Source organism: Amyelois transitella, chromosome 27 (assembly GCF_032362555.1).
Source record: "Amyelois transitella isolate CPQ chromosome 27, ilAmyTran1.1, whole genome shotgun sequence".
NCBI lineage: Eukaryota > Metazoa > Arthropoda > Insecta > Lepidoptera > Pyralidae > Amyelois > Amyelois transitella.
This window is the reverse complement of record NC_083530.1, coordinates 1867055-1885095: the sequence shown is the minus strand read 5'-3', so window position 1 is coordinate 1885095 and position 18041 is coordinate 1867055. Positions and strand designations below refer to the sequence as shown.

At 36.0% G+C, this 18041-nt stretch overlaps 1 protein-coding gene across 18 annotated transcripts in view; it reads left to right on the top strand.

The window, feature by feature from the left end:
- Positions 1-18041, top strand: part of LOC106142136 (serine/threonine-protein kinase MARK2) — a 175087-nt gene that overhangs the window by 108151 nt on the left and 48895 nt on the right. The gene's annotated exons all lie outside the window — the stretch shown is intronic.

The following is an 18041-nucleotide window of genomic DNA, read 5'->3' as shown; positions in this document are numbered from 1 at the left end:
AATAGAATAGAATAGATTTATTTTCAAAATTGGATACAAGGTATCACTTATTGACGTCACATAACTTAAATCTAATTATAACTACTACCGCTTCCAAAGCGCATGTGTAGAAGAAGCGGCGGAACAAACTACACTGCAGCATTTTCATAGGACGTCAATTTACAAATATAGATCTCTTAAATCAAAATCGTGGACGAATGCACATTGTCTACATTAAAAAACATGTATGAATGTAGAACTGATTATGTCAATACGAATATTTCGTCAAATAAAATAAATATAAAATAAAATATGTACATACTGTACAAATTATGTCAAGATCATGTCAAAATACACAAGAATTAAGAGGCTATTATGTCCAGCTCGGGCCACACATGTTTATCATTAATATAATCATCCGTGCTGTAATAGGCTTTCCTACAAAGCTCAACTTTAATATACTGTTTGAATTTTCTATCATTCATTTCAAGAACACTTTTTGGTAATTTATTATAAAATCTTATACAATTAATCAGAAATTATTTCCCTACCTTAGCCAGCCGATGTGCTGGGATCGACAACTTGTAATTGTTCCGCAGTGATCTACTAGTACATTCACCTACTTTTTTGAAAGAGTCTAAGTTTTTCCTAACATGCATGATGTTATCGAATATGTATTGGGAGGGCAAAGTTAAAATATTTAGGTTTTTGAAAAAATCTCTAAGGGAATCTCTTTGTTTAAGACCGTAGATATATCGAATTGCCCTTTTTTGTAAAATGAAAATAGTTTGTATGTCTGCTGCTGATCCCCAAAGCAGTAGACCATATGACATTAAACTATGAAAATAACTAAAATATACTAGCTTAGCAGTTGCCACATCCGTCAAATGCCTAATACGACGAATAGCGTATGCTGCAGAACTAAGCCTTTTAGAAAGTTTTAAAATGTGAGCATGCCATTTCAAATTTGAATCTAATGTTATTCCTAACAAAGTAGTACTATCAACAAAATCTAATCTTTTACTACTTATACTAATATCCACATTTGCCTGCCGCACATTGGGAAGTGTAAACTTAATGCATTGGGTCTTATTTGCATTTAACAATAAGTTGTTGATTGTAAACCAGTTAGAGATGGCGGCTAAAGTGCTATTCACATCATCACAGATTTCGCTACGGCGGTTCATTTTAAAAATTAGTGACGTATCATCTGCAAACAACACGATGCCAGTCTGTTTCTCAATCATGCAAGGCAGGTCGTTGATATATATCAGAAAGAGAAAAGGTCCCAAAATGGAACCTTGCGGTACCCCAATTTTTACCGTCGCTCCTTTCGATTTTGTATTATTTAAATCTACCGTCTGTAATCTATCACTAAGATATGATTTAATTAGTTCAACGGCAGCAGTATCGAACCCGTAATGAGCGAGCTTGAGCAGAAGAGTTCTATGATCTACGCAATCAAATGCTTTGGTCAGATCGCAAAACACTCCGATGGCATCCTGTGAGTCTTCCCATGCATTGAGAATATGAGTGACAAGAGCCACACCTGCATCTGTTGTACATTTCCCCTCAGTAAAGCCGTATTGCTGACTATGAAATAATTTATTAGACTTAAAGTAACGCTGCATTTGATTAAGCATGATTCTCTCGAACACCTTGCTCAAAATTGGTAAAATTGAGATTGGTCTATAATTACCAGGATCTGATTTTTCACCTTTCTTGAATAATGGAATTAGTTTACTATACTTCATTAAATTTGGAAATATCCCTTGGTCAACACAATTATTGAATATATATGCTAAGTCCCCAGCTATAATATTTATAATATGACATATCACAACAGCCGACATACCCCAATAATCCTCAGACTTTTTCAGATTAAGTTCTTTAAAGGTATTAATAATGTCAGTAGGGTCAATATTTAAGAATTTAAATTTGGAACTGCAAATGCTGACATTATTTTTAAGTAGTATTTCAGCTTCATTAGGGCATGAGTCAATATTTGAAGTTAATTCCAACGGTATATTTGTAAAAAAATGTTCAAATAAATTTACTATTTCTGTTGTAGAGGTAATTTTCCTATCATTAAATTTAATTTCATTAATATTTTCTTTAAAATTACTTCTACCAGTTTCCTTGTTTATAACACTCCAGGTTTCCTTTGTTTTGTTAGGAGCATTACTTATTTTGTTTTTAATGAACAAAGATTTTGCATGCAGACATACTTTTTTGAAAATTTTTGAATAATTCCTAACATGGTCTACGAAGCCGCTTTCAAATCGATACTGTTTTTGGGCATATAAATCGTACAAAGTCTTTCTACTTTTGTAGATGCCAACAGTAGCCCATTCATTGAATTTAAAGTTATTATTGCATTTCCGTTTCTTTAGTATAAATGTTTTAGAGTACGCGTCTGAAATGGTAGTAAATAACTTATTATAATGACCATTAGGATCGCTGCCCGTGTAAGTTACTGCGCAAATTTTATTTTCTAAAGAACTTGTAAATTTATTGATTTTATGGGCTGTGATAGGTCTGCACATAATTAATCCATCACATGTACTACGCGTAGTGGAAAACGTAACTAATTGACCGCAGTGATCAGAGGGTAATTTACTAAATACATTTTTATTATTTGGTTTTTGTTCACTAAAAACATTATCAATACATTTAGCAGATGTGGCAGTGAAGCGGGTTGGTTCCAAGAAGGCATTATCTAAGTTAAAACATTTAAATAGGTTAAGAAACTGTATTGTCACTGTGGAGCTAACTAATATGTCAATGTTAAAATCACCGCAAACAATTACTTTCTTATTACTTTTTGTAGCTACTATTAGAACTTCCTCCATTACATTCAGGAAATCCATAATACTACTGTTGGGTGGACTATAAATACAAATAACAATTTCTTTTATCAGAATTTGTTGTACAAGCAGCAGACTTAAGGCATAACTTAAGAATAATATGTGAGGAAAATGTCACACACTTATCAAAGTTAATACTTCGCAAATGGCAGCTTTGAATTCCTGTTTTAGAAATTTGAGCCCTTTCGCACGGAATTAGGGATGACAATAGCCTTGAGGGCATCCTTTGACACGCCCTGTCACAATGTAGAAATAAAGATAATGTAGGTACTAATATATATATGTGTAGAATGTATATCTGTATGTTTCTCACGAGTTGTTACGTATTCGCGTTTCGGTATTTAAGCTTAGTGTACAAAAATTGAAAAAAAGTTACCAAATTTTATTATATCTACTCTATTTTACTTTTAATCTTACTCTATTTTACTTTTAATCTATTTAGGACCAAAATATACATGTTATTTCATTCGTACATAATTTTATCAAAAAACACATAAAATGAAACTGGAAATGTATATATAACATTAGTCTAAATTCTTTAATTGTCGTGTTGTGTCTTTTTACGCGGGAGAATTAATCAATTATCAAAATTAAAATAATATAAATTTTAACTGTAGTCAAACAACTATTTCTTATTAAAGTTTATAGTTAAGTTATTTATACTTAATACATTTTACCTATTAACTTTGCTTAGTGATAACATGCAAGGCACGATTTCAGCAGTGCCCTTGTTCGTCACCCATGTGCACTAAGCTTTATATGAAAATCCTCACATGTTCGTACCATAAGAAGACAGATTTAATAATCCGGCTATTTGCAGATGTTCTCATAAAAAACGAGTCATTGTCTATGTATGCGTAGAAAAAAAAAAACAAACGTAGCGGCAGTGGGCCACATATACAAGTATACTATTTTGATTACATCTACGAAGATGATATTATTTTTGGTAGCCCACAGTACTCGTTACTTACAACTTACAGTGATGGTACATTTATAGGCCGTTATAAGCTGTTAAATAACCGGCTAAGCAAAATTAGTGTCATGTCGTTTAAATATTTCATACTATTGACAACTTATTTTTACCGCTTAAGTCAAATTTGACGCAAAAATTTAACCAAAGCTGTTTTACATAAAAAAACTAACTACTTTTGTATAACCAATTTAGGTCTAAGTTCTTTACTACATATGTACATACAAATTTAATACCTTTTAAGTTTTAATTTGATGTGAACGAAATTTTTATTTAATCACACGTGTACTTATAAAAAATATTTTGATTTCAGGTAAGCCGCATTGCAACCAGTGTAATACAAATATATCATTCGCAAAGGATAAAATATAGAGATATTTGTATGGGTAAGTTTATAGTAGATGATTTTTTTTTAAATGTGTACCGCACCTTATTCGATTAGGAGGTTTTTCTGGGTACCTCGCCTTAATTTATGTAACATCTTTTTTTTAAAATCAACTATGACTGTCTCCATAACAAGGATCCGTTTAAATGTTGATGGTTGGTGTTGGAGTAGAAATTTAAAGTTTGCAATTGGCATCTCGTAAAATGTGTTACAGGACTCCTGCCCTCGAAGCGTGTCACGCGCGACGCCGTTTCTATCGCGCGAAAAACTATCGCTGTCCCTTTTCACGTCAAAATTAACAACGAAACAGCTATATTTTATCGCGAATCTCGTGCTACGGGGCTGCTCTAATTTTGTTTTGCCAATAAAATTTTTCGCAATCTAAAAAAGTGGGTGTGCTTTATTTTGTTTAACTTAACATGAACAAAGTTAGACCTAATTATTATTCAGTGTGTCTGTCTTTCTGTCTCGGCCTTGGCATAACTCCAACGTCCGTACGAAATTAGGAATCCGCAAACAGGTACTTTATTTGAATTTGAAATTTGCTCGAAAAAAGTAGAGTTATTCGTAACGGCCTGTTTTCATATGTGGGTACCCTATTTTTTCACTTATCATTGTCCTAAAGTTATATTTGATGTTGTTTATAATAAATTACCAATGCCACTTATTAAGGACGTCCTGGCAAAGGATCAGGTCAGGAGTCCCGAAACCGCCGAGCTTGCATGAAGAGAGTTACTCGTAGGTATGAATGTGGATTAAGCGAAGGAAGTATGCAGAGATCGTGGCAAGTGGAAAGATGTAGTCTCTGCCTACCCCTCCGGGAAAGAGGCGTGAGTTTATGTATGTATGTATGTATGTATGTATGTATGTACTAATGCCACGTTGTACACAGTGTTGCAGATTGTAAATATCAATCTGCAGAAATTATTTAAAAATTACAATTTTGAGTCGAGTCTCAATTCCATCATTAAGCCATCCAATTAATGTGACCTAAAGTCTGTCTATCGATTCTGTTTACCCCGTTATATACGTAATACGGGTTTATAAATTTTCTACATCACATCACATATAATCACGTCTATATCCCTTGCGGGGTAGACAGAGCCAACAGTCTTGAAAAGACTGATAGGCCACGTTCAGCTATTTGGGTTAATGATAGTATTCAGGTTCAAATAGCGACAGGTTGCTAGCCCATCGCCTAAAAGAAGAATCCCAAGTTTATAAGCCTACCCCTTAGTCGCCTTTATAAATTATAAATAAATTTTCACATTGCATCAATCTAGGTTACATTTAAAGTTTCGAAGAGGTTTAGAATGCCGAATGATTTTCTGAGGAGAGTGTCTCTGTAAACCCCGTAATGGATTAAGACGTGAGAATGTGCATCGTCGCACAAACACACGAGCATAGACCGGCTTCGTTTCACTTGTAAGGTTTCATGGCGTCACTAACAGAGATTTAAATGTACCTATATACAAGATACTGACATAATGTAAGAAGGTGGACCAAGGTTGTGTGCAGTAGGTACTACATATTTAATTAGTTATATTTATACATTAAATAGAGTACTTAATTTAATGTAAATAATCCCGTTGATTTCTCTTCTATTCCTATCACTATATTTCCTTTCATATCACAACATTCTCTTATCACGCTGTTCCTTATTCTGTGTGGATGAACAAACTCTCTCTATTTATAATCAAAGAACTTTGTAATTATGTATGTATAATCCTCTTATCTCCCTCTTGCACAGTTTGAAAACAAACAAACAATAAGACAGATATTTTATATCTAACTCCCCCGCGTTTCCAAGGGGTGCTCTATAAACACTTTAGGTTTATGACGTCATAAAAATTCAATCGTATGGTAATGATTTTAAAATTTCGACAGGAATGTCAAGTATTTACTGAGGTTGATTGTAAAATTTATTGGTACAGAATATCAAAACAAATGTTAAGTAGAATACCTACAAGTCTTCCCCTTGGACATCTTTCATGGTGATTTAAAAAAAAATATGAACTGAAAGATATGACCCTTATTCGTTTTGCCTTTCCTTAATTCTGGAGGGGTGAGCAGTACTACATCGTACTACATCAGTTCATACATACATACATACCGTCACGTCTATATCCCTTGCGGGGTAGACAGAGCCAACAGTCTTGAAAAGACTGAATGGCCACGTTCAGCTATTTGGCTTAACGATAGAATTGAGATTCAACTAGTGACAGGTTGCTAGCCCATCGCCTAAAAAAGAATCCCAAGTTTGTAAGCCTATCCCTTAGTCGCCTTTTACGACATCCATGGGAAAGAGATGGAGTGGTCCTATTCTTTTTTGTATTGGTGCCGGGAACCACACGGCACATCAGTTCACTTGCCACTTTCCGCTTCATCATTCACATTCGTGCAATTTTTTGGATACCCTGGACTTAATCTTTTTCGAGAATGTCCCCTTTTTGTTCAAGATAGGTACCTTGGTTTATAGAGATGATCGTAAATTATAAAAATCTCTCCTAGCAAGCCGCTCACAGAAGCGATTTTAACATAATTAACATCCTTAGCTTTTTAATTTAAAACTGACAAAGTTCCAACGCTAACATTCAAGAATATTTACTTTGCCAACCGGCAATATTCTCTGAAGCGCTGGATAATGCAGAATATCCAGGTGGGAAACTTGTTACTAGGATTTTGCGACGTCGCAACTTAAATTAAGCAAATACTTGAAAGTTGAGTGGTGAAGTGCTTGCGTTTATACATACATAAAATCACGTCTTTTGCCCGGACGGGTAGGCAAAGACTACATCTTTCCACTTGCCACGATCTCTGCATACTTCTTTCGCTTCATCCACATTCATAACTGTCTTCATGCAAGGTCGGCTGTTTAGGAAACCTGCACATTCAGGCAACTGCATGTGTAGCCATGATCGATCCAATACGGCCAAGGTTCCCTTGCAAAGGTTGCGGAGGTCAGATGGGAGTCGCTTCGTGTAAAAACCTGACTCACCCAATTCAGGATCCATGGTTAAGGGCATACCCCGGGCTCCTCTCTAGAGTGGTGAGGATGCTACCGGGACTATAGCCAGGAGGAAGAACATACATACATACAGATTCAAATAGTGACAGGTTGCTAGCCCATCGCCTAAAAAAATAATCCCAAGTTTGTAAGCCTATCCCTTAATCGCCTTTTACGACGTCCATGGGAAAGAGATGGAGTGGTCCTATTCATTTTTTTGTATTGATGCCGGGAACCACACGGCATTAGGAAGAAGAAGATACAAATTATACCAACTGTAAATAAAATGATACTAAGTTTACAGGAGAAGTACTCGTATATAGGTACGTCTAGATACTGTGGTGTAATCCACGTTTACATCTGCACATTGTCGGATATCCGATATCCGACGTGTGTATAAGTAACAGGGTCCTTGAATTGTTTATTGAGAATTTGCGCGTGTATATAGCTCGTTTGTTTGTAAATACTTAAATACGTATTGTATTAACACATTTGTTTTATGTAGATGCAGAGTAGAGGTTAAGTGCACTGTAAGTACCTATATTTGGCAGCGGTAGTGCGCTTGTCTGTTGTTCCCGGGTTCGAATCCCGGCCAGGGCATGGTGAGAAACGAACTTTCTCTGATTGGCCTGGGTCTTGGATGTTGTCTATATAAGTATTTATTATAAAATATAGTATCGTTGAGTTAGTATCTCGTAACACAAGTCTCGAACTTACTTCGAGGCTAACTCAATCTGTGTAATTTGTCCCGTATATATTTATTATATTTATTTATAATCGAATTACCGTAGTAACATCATGTCTGTGTTGGTTTGACGTCGACTTTACCTCTTCTTCGTTCTCCTATCGTAGTCCCGATTACATCCCCATCATCACCTCTCTGGAGACGAGCCCGGGGTGCTTGTTTTGACGATGTTCCTGGATTATGTAAGTCAGGTTTTAACATGTAGTGACTTCTGTTTGTTAATATGTAGTTGTTTATTTCATTAGGCGAAGTATGTATGTGTTGTTGTTTATACAAAAGGGAGTGTGTATCATTTTGTTTGACAAGAAAAAATGTTAAGTGTAATGACATAATAATGAATGAATGAATGAAAAATTATTTATTCAAGTAACCAGACTCATTATGTTAGTATACTTATAACTTGTATGTTAGTAGGCAAAAATAAAAATATAATACCTGTGTCAAATTTTAAACTTGCATGCTTTGTACTTTTGTACTTATCATGTGTATTTTATGTTTCATCACATCTTAATTCTAATGATAAGATTGATTTAACTTTGGAAAGAACACATACTTCATTTTATACGTATCCTATTTTTACGAGAACCTTTGTCGCATCGTAGACCAAATTGTAGGTTATTATTTTTAACACTTACTTATAATAGTAACAATTTTTTCATAATTCTCTTCCTACAACTTTACCATATTTCTTATTCTTAGGCTTTAGGTATTACGAAAAATATCAACCACCAAGTGACGCAACAAATAGCTAGGAAAATGCAATAAATATTACTAATGCGCCTACCAAAAGATGACTCTACAAACGAGAATCAACTTTAAACTCGCGCTTGAGTAAACACAAATTTATTCGGCTTATACACAAGTTGTTAAGACTTTGTTGAATCAAGATGGCGGAATATAGGGCGGGTGGGAACTACCCCCTTGAATTCAGTTTAGTGTCGCGTTCACCCGCAAACCGCACGGACGTGTGGTCCGTCGTTATAGTGTTTACAAAATTATAAAATTATGTTGTCGCGCGTTACATATGGCTAGGAAAAGGGTAAGGGCGTTGTTTTTCGTAGGAAGTGCTGTTTTCGTATGTATAAGGCGGTGTTTTTACGCGATTCCTTGATTATGGGTTTTACGATTCGTTCGTATGTATGTATGTGGTTTCTCTTCAAGAGGTCAACACACGAATCGTCATGTTTTCAAGTTGTGCACATGTAAATCACGAATTCTCTTTATGAATTATATATTACTGTAAAGATTCGATTAGACTGCATCTCACTGTAGTTTAAGTATAGAAGATAGATTGAGAGAAAGAGAGATTGCTCTATAGCAATCAATTCGTTGAGTTATGACCTTTTTGTATTGCTGCAACTCACACCCTTATTAATTTGTATTCCATATGTACATTGTTAATTGTGTGTAGCAAAACAAATAAATAAATTATCTATCTATCTATCATAGTATGAATTTTGAACGAGATTTCTATAAAGTTATACATATGTCTAAGTAGCTAAATACTAAAATTACTGTGCATTTAACATAAAAAGACATAAGTTAAATACAATTTAGTTATTTCTTTGGTCCATATAAGTAATATATAATCCATAACTACTATTGTAAATGTGACATTCTATTTGCGTGTTTGTTTATCCATCTTTCGCGTCAAAACTGTTGAACCGATCTTCATGAAATTTTGCATAGGTACATACAGTGTCGTGTATGGAAACGGGTAATTTTCACTAGAGCAAAGTCGCCGGCGTGAGTTAGTCAACAATTATTACTTTGTCTGCGAAGTTTATTCATAAAATTAGTAGATCTTCGATTGGAATTTTAGAGCGATTTTTACCCGGCTTAGAACAAGCCAAGACTGTTTATTGTAGGTTAACTAACATAAGAGTACAATAATTTTATTATTTATTCAAAACACAAAGATTAACAGTAACCCCAAACCTACTCCGAAGTAAGAGACTTGTGTTTTGCAACGGAAATTGTAACGAATCGCGCTTTGTAGCAAAAATAAAATTTAATGATTTTGATTATCATTGCGGAAGAATTAACTCTTGCAAATTCAATAGGTTCGGTACTTTAACAATATTATTCGAATAAGGGTCAGTTCACACCGGAGGCGACACGCGACGCGACTTTTTTAGTAGAGCAACCTTAGAAGAGCGTCTGAAAACTAAAGAGATACCTTCATGGGTTAAGACTGCCATTATAAGTGATGAAATTGCATATAGAAATATCCAAAGTTTTGAATCGCTTGCTTAAAAAATGTCATGTCGCAATTCGTCTCCAATGTGAACTGACCTTAATAACAATATTCGAGTAAGTTAACACCTGCGCTAAAGACGGGGTAATTCTCACCCCTGAGCATTTTCTATTCGTTCGTAAGTAATAACAATACAACTTTGTTGTGTTTATTTATTGATACTTTACTCGCAGTAAGCGGTTGAGGTGTGGAAATGAAATGTTAATGAATCCTACTAATATTATAAATGCGAAAGCTTGTGAGTATGTCAGGATGTCAGTATGGATGTTTGTTACTCTTTCACGCAAAAACTACTAACTAAAAAACTAGTTTTTATGTCTGTTTATTAAATGTTTTTATGTTATACTAGAGGCCGCCCGCGACTTCGTCCGCATGGAAACCCTATCAATCCCGCGGGAACTCTGGGATAAAAAGTAGCCTATGTGTTATTCTGGGTCTTCAGCTACCTACATACCAAATTTCATGGTAATCGGTTCAGTAGTTTTTGCGTGAAAGAGTAACAAACATCCATACAAACTTTCGCCTTTATAATAGTAGTAGGATTTTGTGTAGGTATAAAAATATATTTACTTAATTTGACCTCACATAAAGTTCTCTGTCAGACCCAATGGTTGGCTGATAGATAATGCTTCAAGCATTAAGTCCGCCAATTGTGCTATACATTTATATTTTGTACAATGAAGTTTAAATAAATAAATAACTAAAAAGGAATTAATATCTTTTTGAAATAGTATATTAAATGCAATCAGCTGTTTCGATTTAACCGATTTTGGTTAAGAAATTTCCGTTGTAGAAATGAATGTTTGTTTTTGTCTTGGTATAGGTCCAAAAGTGTGATTTTCATTTGAAAAGCCAGATGTAGGTAATTGGCTGGCGGGCCGCTGCCATCGAGCGCTCTTGTTTGGACCGCGATTCATTTATATGTAGGGTTACCAACTATAAATGGAGTGAAAACGCACCGGAGGGTTTAGTGGGTAGACTGGCATATAAGATGCCCGGAGTCCCACAGTCTCCCCGGTGAAGACCCGAGAGGAAGACCGTAAAAAGGATTTCCAATTCGGAAAAAGGAATGGTTACCAACTATTGCATAGTAAGTAACATACATACATAAAAACACGCCTCTTTCCCGGAGGGGTAGGCAGAGACTACCTCTTTACGCCACGAGGTATAGGTACTCTGCATAGTAAGTAAGTGGTTCACAAATCAGGGAGGAAATCTTATATTTTTTATAGAGACTTCTGCATAAGCTGGTATGTACAATAATTCTTCTGTAAGGCGACCGGCTACAAACCTGTCACTATTTGAATCCCAATTCTATAATTAAGCCAAACAGCTCAACGTGGCCTATCAGTCTTTTCAAGACTGTTGGCACTGTCTACCCCGCAAGGGATATACACGTGATTAAATGTATGTATGTACAATAATGATACATACATAAAATCACGCCTCTTTCCCGGAGGGGTAGGCAGAGACTACCTCTTTCCACTTGCCACGATCTCTGCATATTTCCTTCGCTTCATCCACATTCATAACTCTCTTCATGCAAGCTCGGCGGTTTTGGGTACTTTTGACCTGACCCTTTACCAGGACGTCCTTAATTTGATCAAGATACGTTCGTACAATAATGATATTACAAACAAAAGAAGCTTTTTTCTTTAGTCGGCGCGATAAAAAGAAATTCCCATAGATTTTGCATTATTGCAGCCATTTATAGTTGGAAACCCTACTTGTCTCTGACACAATGCCAAACCACGGGTGTTCATATCCTCTAGACCTGCATTATTGCCAAGTCTATGGAATCGGTTATTTAACTTCAATTACGTGATTACACCTCGATCAAAAGTAAAAGAAGGCATAGTGTAAAATTAAAAGCCATATTTTTTTTGATGATGTACCCATATTTGAGACTATAGACTTGGATCATTCACACATTCATATGTACTCACAATCACGTCTATATCCTTTACGACGGCGCCATCAGTTTCCAAATGACTGAAACGCCACGTTCAGCTGTATGGCAGAAGGGAGTTTTTTTAGCTTTTCCCTTGATCGTCTTTTACGATCTGCACGGGAAGAGATGCAACTTGCACACACTACTTATATTCTCTCTTCGCTACCGCTTAGTAGCTCGCACTAGATTAATAAGCCAATTCTTCAGTCAATTCTTTGGTCGTATTCCCGGCACCAATAAAAAAAAAGAAAAGAATAGAACCACTCCATCTCGTGCCCATGGATGTCGTAAAAGGCGACTGAGGGATAGGCTTACAAACTTGTGATTCTGCATTTAGGCGATGGTCCAGCAACCTGTCACCATTTGAATCTCAATTCTATCATCAAGCCAAAAAACTGAACTGAACTATACTGAACGTGGCCTATCAGTCTTTTCAAGACTGTTGGCTCTGTCTACCCCGCAAGGGATATAGACTTGACTATATGTATGTTTAGATGTATGTCTTAAAATTTCGGAAACCAAACGGCACAGATTAAGTTCTGAAGCTAATCAAACGTACAGCCTCAGCTAATCTGAACAAGTTAAAAAAGAACCTTTTTTAGTACCTAATAAAAACTTCACAATCTCTCGATTGATACTCGGGTTTGCAGATCTATGTAAAATGACAAATTGGAAAAAAAATTCCTCATTACAGAAAAATTCATTACTCATTTCCTGAATTCTTTTTTTTGCATTCTCATTGAGATTCAGTGTTGGGGAATTTGCGGCAGAAATAGAATGATTGACGTTGTTTTGATGAATTTTTTTTAGGAAACTCGTTAATGTGTGTTTTGTCGGGGGGGGTAAACAGTTTGTATTGTAAGTATACAAACATATTTGATGAACTTATGATAGACTGCATTCTTGTTACGTCACCGAAATTGATTTGAAATGTACAGTCAACAGCATATAGAACTTCTCGAATTCAATACAACACATACATACATAAACTCACGCCTCTTTCCCGGAGGGGTAGGCAGAGACTACCTCTTTCCACTTGCCACGATCCCTGCATACTTCCTTTGCTTCATCCACATTCATAACTCTCTTCATGCAAGCTCGGCGGTTTCGGGCACTTTTGACCTGACCCTTCACCAGGACGTCCTTAATTTGATCAAGATATGTTCGTCTAGGTCTTCCCACTCCGACCTTTCCCTCCACACTCTCCTCTCTCTCACAATTCAATACAAATTCGCATTAATTAGGTACCCCGTCATAAAGTGCCATGTGGCATGCCCGGCTCCAATAGAAATAAAGTATACCACTCAATCTTTTTAATGCATACATACTGTCACGTCTATATCCCATGCGGGGTAGACAGAGCCACCAGTCTTGGAAAGACTGAAAGGCCACGTATGGCTTTATAATTATAATTTTGACTGTTATTAAAAACCAAACATGTAATTTAATTATACCTGATCAATGATTGTACTTCAAAAGATATTGCCAAAAAAAAACCAAATGAGGATCTTTAAATAACCAACAGAAAGACGTGCTTTTTAGAATTCCAATAAAACTGTAACTATGTAGGTACCTATGTTTGAATAATTCGCATCATGCAAAAACTTTTGCTCCGTTTTGCAAATTTCATTTCACTGCGAACGACGTCGCCCAAAACAACTAGAAACTGTTTATTAATTTTTGATTATAACATAATTTTATGTCGCATTAAATCGGAACCAATTATGTCCACCGCGGCTTTTCCGCCAACAAGCATTTCAGAATAACTCCCACAATGCCAACCCTAAAACCCTTAATGCGGATTACGGTTTTTTATACGAAAACTACCGCCGACGTACAAAGTTTTAATTTGTTCAAAACATTTTGTCCCGAGGGATTAAACATGTGTGATTATGAAATGGTTATTAAAGGTTAATTTTTACACATAAACACACACACGCCAATGTGGAACATTAGGAACCTACATGTTCATTTAATTTTAAATCTTTTAAACACAAGCAATTTTGGCCTATGTTATGTGTGTGATATTGTTGTCAGTTAATTTTTATTTAAGAGATATTTATTTATTTAGACGGGACTATATGTATGCATGTATTTTTTTAAACTTTATTATACAAACAACGTTGATACAATAGGCGGACTTAATGCTGAATGCATTTTTTAACAGTCAACCTTTGGGTATTATACACTAGCTGTGCCCGCGACTACGTCCACGTGGAATACTTATTTTGGGCATCATTGAAGCCCTCAAGGATGAATAATTTTCCCCGTTTTCTTCACATATTCCATTATTTCTTCGCTCCTAAAAGTTGCAGCGTGATGTTATATAGCCTACAGCCTTCCTCTATAAACGGTCTATTCAACACAAAAAGAATTTTACAATTCGAATCAGAAGTTCCTGAGATTAGCGCGTTCAAACAAACTCTTCAGCTTTATAATATTAGTATAGATAGATGGTACTTTATGCATTTTTATCCACGTTTGTTTGTATGTATCTCTGATGTCAATATTGGTTTTCATATTTCATTCATTAATAAGCTGAACGTGGCCTTAAAGACTGTTAGCTCTGTCTTTCCCGCAAGGTCAAGCGAGTCGGTTGCCATAATGAGAATTATGCCTAAGGAAGTATGCAGAGTGGAAAGAGGTAGTCTCTGCCTACCCCTCCGGGAAAGAGGCGTGATTTTATGTATGTATGTACGTATGCGCTTAAACGATTATATATGTATTGTATGTATATTTTTCCGTGACATTGCCCATCTAGAATGGACTCTTTAACTTTTCCCAGTTCAATGCCAGGCCGTGCCGTAGATAACAAAACAATAGATGCATCCACCCATTGTTCAGCTAATGTCACTTCACAATGAAAAGAAGATGGTATGGGGAAAATTATGAACCGTGTATAACGAATGATGGTTCTTCTATAGTTTCCGTACTCTTTATGTGATACATATCTAATAAATGAGCCGTGTGGTTCCCGGTACTTTATGGACAGAGCATCTTTTTCCCATGGATGTCGTGAAAAGGGACTAAGTGACTACCTGAGACTTCGTCCGCGTGGAACACTTATTTTGGGCATCATTGAAGGCCTCAAGGATGAATAATTTTCTCTGTATTCTTTTTCACATTTTCCATTATTTTTTTGCTCCTTATAGTTACAGCGTGATGTTACATAGCTTTAAGCCTTCCTTGATAAATAGTCTACTTAACGCAAAATGAATTTTTCAATTCGAACCAGTTGTTTCTGAGATTAGCGCGTTCAAACAAACAAACTCTTCAGCTTTTTAATATTAGTATAGATGTTATTGAAAATAACTAGTGAACAAGCAAAATGACTAGTCATAGTGTAACTAACTAAGTGGATAGTGTAAATAGTGTAAAATTTAAAATGGCGTGTAAAATTGGCGAGAAACGTGACGAAATTGGCGAGAAATAAAAGATGGGCGTCAAAAGCAGATATCTGGTGAATATGTCGATAAAATTATTGATGTTAGTTTGCATGTTGTGTTGCATTTTTACGGTTTGTATTATTTGACGGCCTCTGTGGCGCAGCGGTAGTACGCTTGTCTGTGACACCGGAGGTCCCGGGTTCGAATCCCGGCCAGGGCATGATGAGAAAAGAACTTTCTCTGATTGGTCTGGGTCTTGGATGTTTATCTATATAAGTATTTGTTATAAAATATGGTATCGTTTAGTTTGTATCTCGTAACACAAGTCTCGAACTTACTTCGAGGCTAACTCAATCAGTGTTATTTGTCCCGTATATATTTATTTATTTATAGATAAGTAACAAGTTTCTTGCATGGTTAGAGACTTGTCTGTTATTGTCAATTATGTTTTAATGTCTGCATTAATACATCATGTTGTTTTCAGTGCATAGACCCTTTATATAAATCCATATTATCTGAACGAAGGAGGATTTATTTACTACTATAGATAACATACGTGTGTATGTATGCCCATTCATTTATATATACATACGTATGTATTATGTACGTCCGCGATTTGACCTTTTGATTTGTATCTCTCGCTGATCCTGTTTTGATGCGGTTTTCAGGAAAGTGTTTAACTTAGGATAAGGTTTTAGAAATTTAACTAACTTCACTAAAGGAGAATATCGATTGGAGGCGGACTCACTTTGAGTATTTTCATGTTTAAAGGTGGATCCCAATGTGCTTCCTTGGGGAACTACCCATCAGAATAATGTTGATCGATATGTGTAGTTATCCTGTCCTGTATCTTATATTTATTTATTTAATCATTCAGGAAGTTTTCCTTTCTCAGCCAATTATTTAATCGTGATGCTGCAATAACAAACAATGTGTAATATACTTTAAAATTATTTAAATTTAGGCTTATAAACTTGGGATTCTTCTTTAAGGCGATGGGCTAGCAACCTGTCACTATTTGAATCTCAATTCTATCATTAAGCCAAATAGCTGAACGTGGCCATTTAGTCTTCAAGACTGTTGGCTCTGTCTACCCCGCATGGGATATGGACGTGACCATATGTATGTATGTATGTGTAATATACATACATACATCGTACATTTCGCGTTTATATTAATAAGATGATGAATATGAAAACGCACCAAGGTCGGGGTGTGGTAACAAGGGCGCGTGTGGGTGTTATTTTTAGGTTCGAGGGTAGGGTGCCTGTGTGAGCGGCGCGGGAAACCACCGAAAAGAGTGGCAACCCTATGTTGATTACCGATTTGGCTTGGTATCGAATCGACGTAGGTAATAGGTGTCTACTACATACATATTACATACATACATAAAATCACGCCTCTTTCCCGGAGGCAGAGGGAGAGACTACCTGTTTCCACTTGCCACGATCACTGCATACTTCCTTCGCTTCATCCACATTCATAACTCTCTTCATGCAAGCTCGGCGGTTTCGGGTACTTTTGACCTGACCCTTTACATAATATACCGCTGAAAAACACACACACACGCACGCGCGCGCACGCACACACACACACACACACACACAGACACATACTTATATGTAGTCACGTCGATAACCCTTGCGGAGTAGACAGTCTTGAAAAGAAAGGCCACATTCAGCTGTATTGTTCAATGATGTAATTGAGATTCAAATAGTGGCAGTAATCTGTAAACTCGTAAGAGATACCTAAACATATATAACCATCAAAGTATAAAATAAATATATTTAATAAGAAAGTGTTCACTAACACGCTCCAAATCTCACCAAATGTCTAATATCAGGGCGGGCCTGAGGGGCACCATTTAATTTTCTACTGAGAAATTCTGGCGTCACGTTCCGTGAAGGTCGATGCCTTTTCTAAACCCAGATCCTTTGGCCCGAGGCGATAACGAGGAATTGATAAGCCTGCTCACTCAAGAGAGTTTTAGATTTTCCTTGTATGTACAAGTTTTTTTACCAGAATACCTATTTTAGTATTTTTGAACTAATGAATGAAATTATTGTTTCAACAATTTGTTGAACGAACAAAGCTTTAGATTAAAACATCAGAATAATTGAAATAAATATATTAATTAATGATATGTTAAAACTTTATAATCCTTTAGTTTCAAGAGTATCAGGAACCGTCGAGCTTGCATCAAGATAGTTATAGAATGTGCATGAATCGAAAGGAGAATGCAGGGATCGTGGCAACTGGAAATATGTGGTCGCTGCCTACCCCTCTGGGAAAATGACGTGATTTTAGAAATGTTATATGTATATATAATTTATTTTATGTATGTATGTATGTAGTTTTAAATTCAGGCGGAAGATATTTTTCTACAAAAAAATTCGGAATTCCGAGCCCTCATATAATGTCGTATCTCATGTAGGCTACCGAAGTCATAACTTTGTTTTATGGTCAGACCATTACGCCGGGGCCCTCATGAATC